The sequence below is a fragment of the Anopheles arabiensis genome, chromosome 3 (assembly GCF_016920715.1).
Source record: "Anopheles arabiensis isolate DONGOLA chromosome 3, AaraD3, whole genome shotgun sequence".
NCBI classification, from domain to species: domain Eukaryota; kingdom Metazoa; phylum Arthropoda; class Insecta; order Diptera; family Culicidae; genus Anopheles; species Anopheles arabiensis.
Window position 1 is genome coordinate 92,175,512 of NC_053518.1, and position 6,000 is coordinate 92,181,511.

General features: G+C 46.7%; 1 protein-coding gene across 6 annotated transcripts in view; it reads right to left on the reverse strand.

Moving 5' to 3' along the window:
• The window catches only part of LOC120899716 (calbindin-32), a 53,905-nt gene extending 48,271 nt beyond the window's left edge, over positions 1–5,634 (reverse strand). For 2 of the 6 annotated variants that reach the window (XM_040305861.1, XM_040305860.1), the window contains exon 1: positions 4,803–5,633. The gene's annotated coding sequence lies outside the window, so the exon portion shown is untranslated. Of the gene's footprint in view, positions 1–4,802 lie in introns of all 6 variants that reach the window. The other 4 variants (XM_040305864.1, XM_040305862.1, XM_040305865.1 and 1 more) reach the window with 4 other exon arrangements.
• Positions 5,635–6,000: the final 366 nt, after the last annotated feature.

The window sequence follows — 6,000 nt, forward strand, 5'->3', positions numbered from 1 at the left end:
TCGCAATCACGCACAGTCGCTCATTGCCAGCACTAGGAACCACATTGATACATTAAGGTGTTTCATTTCACACAAAAAAAACTATTCCAAAACAAGAAAACGAACTAAAAACCAAGCATTTGCACACACACACACACGTAGAGGCAAATGTAAAAATAGTCATCACCTTGGGGTCGAGAATTTGCACACGAATCATAAATTTACCCTACCGAGAGAGAGAACGACCGAAATGGAGCCCCCGGAACACACCCCACCGAAAACGTAATGACGAAGGGAAAAGATCGCAATCTTTTGGACCAGAGGTAGATTTCATTACATTTTTCACCTTGTCGTAAGTGAAAGTGCGCAACCACCCTGTCCCGGCGAGCGGCAGGTAAACGCACAACCACACATGTTTCGGCCCGTTGGACAGATCGAGAGCAACATTGTACTGCCACGGGAAAGTCACGGTGAAGGTCGACACTCTGGCCGACGAGCACCTCGACGACGACGGGAACTAGCATCGACAACAAAAAAGGCCAACTCACACAATTGTTAATGCCTAAACCATTTGCCGCCCGTCCCACTCCCACCTGTCCCACACGGAGGCCACGCGGGAAATCGATATCGTGCGTACAGCAGCACGGTCCGCACGGGCGAGATAGAGAGGTAGAAGAGGGGGGGCAGTAACGAGGCAACGATTTTCGGTCCCGGCTCGTTTTTAGTCATTCTCGTGAACGTAAACATTAAAATCCTCATCAGTGGCCGGCGGCTCGCCGCTCGGAAGCAAGAAATCGAAGCAGAATAAATAATCAAAAGCAATTTATATGGAAGCAGCAGCTTGGTTTATGCACTGTCGCCAGTAGGAACGTTGCCTTGGTACGGCATGAAACACAGGCATGAAACACACAGCGACACATTCACAATCTAGGTCGTGAAAACTTTCCCAATCGGGCACTTGCCGCGTTCCACTTGCCACGGGTAATGGAAATTTTTGATTTGCTTTCAAGAATTTCTCCGAAATGGTTCCATTCTTTGAATTAAATGTTTATACAAAACACACTTTTTCGTACGGTTTTTCTAAATATCATGGAAATTTCTGTAAAAAAACTCGATCACTATAGAGAGAAAGGTTTTTATCACAGATGTTTTAAGAGTAAAAAAAGAAAAAGTATCCAATGATTATTCTACACAAGTTCATTTATGTTAAAAGTTAAATTAAAATAAAATCTTGTCTTACCAATCAGTTTAACTAAGTCTTCAAACCCTTAAGCTTGATCATGGCGCTACGAATTCCATTAAGAAATTGAAGCAATAAACTTGCAACCAATGAGGGAGCTCAAATCCTGGTCACGGCACCACAAAAAAGCCCTTCAAAACACTGACCAACAACGGTACGCCAAATCGTTTATTGAAGAGCTTCGCAGAGACAAAAATAAACCCATCCATCCAAGGGTTTATTACCACTGCCAGCATATTTGCAAATGCTTAACCGAGTGGGGGGTGGTTCAGTGCCCACCCTCGTTACGGTTTCTTTTTTTTTGCATGACTCAACAACGCACAAGCAAACTCTCACCACCAGCAAAAAAAAAACCAACACCAACCGTACCTGAACCCGTCCCCATATGGCCAGCGGTAATGGAATATGTATCGTTGTCGCATAAACAATGCACCCGAGCGGAAAAGATTGTTTACACCAACGGCGTAAAGAGAAAGGAGCTGCACGCCGAGGTGCGAGAAACGCATCCTGCTGTCGTGGGACGCGGTGAAAGGTAATGATGGTAACGATTTTCCAAAATTCGTTTAAATTCAATTTCAAGAAAATTGCATCCATCCATTACAATTTTGCAAGAAAAACACATAAAACCATTTGGAGATCGGATCTGCAATGAAACAGCAAGCAGTAATGAGAAAACAGAAGGGAAAATCTTTTTCGTTTGAATTTACACACTACCGGAAACAACCGGACAGAACGGAAAGGAATTGAAAACGTTACACCCGCCAAATAGACGGATCCTCTCTGGCTCAAATTGACGAGATGTTTTCCGTTACACAGTCGCAGCAAACCGATTGACATTGTCCAGCCGTGTTGCTTGAGCCGGAAGCAGTGGGCGAAAGATTGGCGGTCGATGTGCGATCACGCGAGCAGATTAATGATGTTATGACTTTCGGTTTGTGTCGGCAAGATCAATTTCGTTTGATTGCCACGTTTGCCGGTAGCAGTAACAAATCGTGGACAAATTGCGGTACCCGGTTCAATATTGATTTTGCGGATGTGTACAATGTCAGTGATTCAGGATGTATAGTAAAACAACCATCGTAAAGAATGGGTTACACTGCTCTACAGATGGATTGGCAGGATGATAGTTTTGGTGTAGAATTTTGGTCCATTCTTTGAATTTCTCGCAATTTTCCAAGAAGACAGTATAAATAAACCAACTGCTTCCGATTGAATCTTTGAAAACCTTAAAAATATCAACCGAAAAATTGAATTACATCACTCATCACTTTTTCACTTCTAGGGAAAAATTCCCTTTTCAATATTGAATTCAGGTAAATTCCATTCCACTCGGTGATAAATTATTACCCAACCTAGCGTGACCCGTTGCCATAACATACTTTAAATTTTAAAACAGTGTATGCGTACGAACCGCTTTCCACACCCGTTTCGAAGCACTTTTTGCAATATTCATCTTGTCACGAGATGTAAATAGCAATCCGTAGCAAACGGCCCGGAACTTTCTTCCCTTCGACGCGTGTGGAAGATGATGTAAGTGTACGCTTGGTTTGTTTGGTGTCTTGGACAAGCGAGTACAAAGCGAGCAAACGAATGTGCAAATGTTTTATCACGTACGAGTTGCGATACATTTGAGTACAAATTGTTTTACTACTACTGCTTTCAATGAAACCATTTTCGCCATAAATTACTTGCCAATCGAGCTCCACTAACCAGCTCATTACAAAACGGCCACCATTAACTAGGGGGTCCATTAAGAAAGGGCATCAGTTATTCGAACACCGTACGGTACCTTTCATGCCAAAACGATAAACGGTAATTAAAAGAATCATCGATTAGACAATTAGACGCTCGCAGCCAGCAGCAGCAGCAGCAGCATGACAGCGATGGCGTATTGAATATGTGTTCACATACACACTACATCCGGCTGTGAAACAGTGAAAAGCTAGCATAATGAATGAAGCTAATGAAGGCGGACGAGCACGATGCGGAGTGTGTGTTAGTTTCCGTTCAGCTCGTTCGCAAATGAATCTGCTAGAACCACGCTGCCGGCGGCGGCTTACGCGGAGCTGATACAAGAGCTTACATACGCAGTATGGAGCCGTTCACTCCGTTCGGTTCTAAGATCATGCAAATGGATTTTCACACACACACACACACACACACACACACACACGTGCGCACACAGTCGCATTGAAAAGGTAAACGTGTTCGGCCTTGATCCAGGCCGCTGTTAGCACACAGCACACGCCAAGCGTACGAACAAATGACAATTAGTGTGTCCCACCGTAGTAGGTCTTCAAATTGCTTTCTGCTCCCCCTCCTAACGGTGTTCTCACCCACACCCACACTGACAGAAGGTTCATGGCAAGCGTGTCGACTCGACTGGGGTTTGATTCTAATCAAACCGTTCGTTCGATGGATTTCGGCGGGGATGGAATGGGTTCAAACTATCTTTCTCTACCAAACACCAGGCGTCTCCACCCTAGTCCGGACGAACCGCTTTTACCTTCCAACTGATGGTAGCCGTAAAGCGTGACACGATAATCTCGATTCACACCCAATCCCACCCGCAGTATTACGGCACCATGCATGGATAGGGCAGTAGTGTAAAGGAAAACCGTACCATGTGTGTCCAAACGGGAGCAGTAAAGTACGGGATGTGGCTTAAGCGGTTAGCAGTAATAGTGATTGGGGATTTTAGGCGTGATTTAACTAGCGAGATCTTATTTGATTAGAGTTTTATGATTATTCTCGATGCAATATTATATATTTTACAACTTTTTATCGTTTTTTGAGTGAAGAAATTCGATTTTTCTGGTATGGGGAATGATTTTCAATGTAAAATTAAACGCATCGATCGATACCGGACTCTCGCATGACTTCTACAATAACCGTGACCCACTGGTTTAGCCTTCCCGAGCCGTAAAGCGACAGCGATTTAATGAGTACGAAACGAATTTCTCACTAAAATCCTTTCCTCCCACGCCCGACGGCGTAGTAGCTTCATCGATTAAACATAATCAAACCCACGAAAAACAAATCAGCGAGAGCCTCTGGCGAGGGACCTACTGAGAAACAGGACTTGGAGCAGATCTTTCCAGGTAGGCAGGATACACCAACCAAAACAACAAATGCCAGCAATTAAAGGCTGCAAAGCAACCGGGAACCGAAAATATAACGAACGCAGTACAATGCGCGGGGTCGCGGAACCCTGAATTCGCCATTGCGCGCTTCTTACTTGGTGGTAGTGGGAACGGCGCTAAACGCGAAACGCGACACACAGCCAAAACAACCACTTTCTCTCTTTTTGCGCTACAGTCGCTGCTATACATACACGCAAAACAACCTGTAGACGGGTCGATCCGATCCGGGTTGCCGCCGCCGGTCGGGATGGTTGTGTGATAATAATAACGATTACGATTATAATGTGGATGCGAACGAGCAGTGCCCCACAGCGGGAAGGGGAGTTCGTGTCCTTTTGCGTGGGTGTGTTTGTGTGGGTGTGGGATACAGGAACAGGGCCAGGGGTCGACCCTTTTGCGACATAATGATTGACACTTTTGGGAAAGGATAGCACACTTACTCTTGGTCCGGCTGGACGGGCGTTTCTGCTGATGCTGGCACAAACTGGAGAGTGTGGGGTGAAACAATTCTACTGCTTATCACCGCACCGTCGGCGCACCATGGCACACACCAAACGTTCGTGACACAGAATCACACACCAACAGCACACGCACACACAACACAGTAACGCACTGGCTCTTTCGCTGTGCTTACAGTCAATTGATAAACAGAGCTCACGGTACTACACAAACGAGCGAACGTGGCGCAGGCGAAAACTTACCCCAATCCAAGTCACCACACAGCCAGAAGCAAATCACGTCCCACGGTGTGGGTGACGAGCGACCAAGAAGCGTTGGCCCCCTTTTGAGCCGTCCGTATCGTTCGGTGTCGCAACTCGCAGTGAAATGTGTCCGCATCGTGCGAACCGTATTAATAAAATGCCGTCTCTCCCCCGTTGCGTGGTCTGGCCGCCTTCCCCGGTTGCGTTCCACGGGAGACGAGTTTTTCCGACCGAACCCCGTTCGGGATTTGCCACCCGAAAGCTTCCGAAAGCTTCCGAAGGTGGTTGAGTTTTCTCTCCTTCATTCCAGTGCGTCTCGCCCATCGAGCGAGTGTTTGTTGTCGGTATTTCCTGCAGTTCCCGCACATCATCTGTTCCACCGTTCTGGGCAGCGCTTGTTCGCCGAGGCTGTTGTGCTTCTCTTTCCCTCACCGCCATTGGGTTCTGTTTTCACGGTCGTCGGCAAACAAGACAGTCGGCACCAATACACTGGCAAGCGGAACCTTCCCGGAGCTATCCGGTACACGCAAACAGACGAAACTTCCAACGCCTTGTTCGAAACGGGCCCATCTCTTCGGGCGTTTTCGCAGCGATTGCTGCGATTCATTCATAAGAAGAGTGCTTGCGTGGTGGCCACACAAACACACACACAGAAGACGGAGCAGCAGTGCCAACGTGATGGTTTGAACAGGCGACGCGAATGACTGCGTTTTGTTTTTGCAGCAGCAGCAGCAGCAGCACCACCCGCACCAATCGGAATCGAGTCGGAAAATGCGGTGGAATTGGCCACCAACGGTACCAACATAAACAACACAGCAAGATCCACACGTACGTATATCCTTTCTTCGGAGAAATGCTTTGCTTCCGACGGTGTGTGTGAGTGGTTTTAGCCGCACCGTCGAACTATTTTCCGCATTGAAGCAGGAAAGCGCCTGAA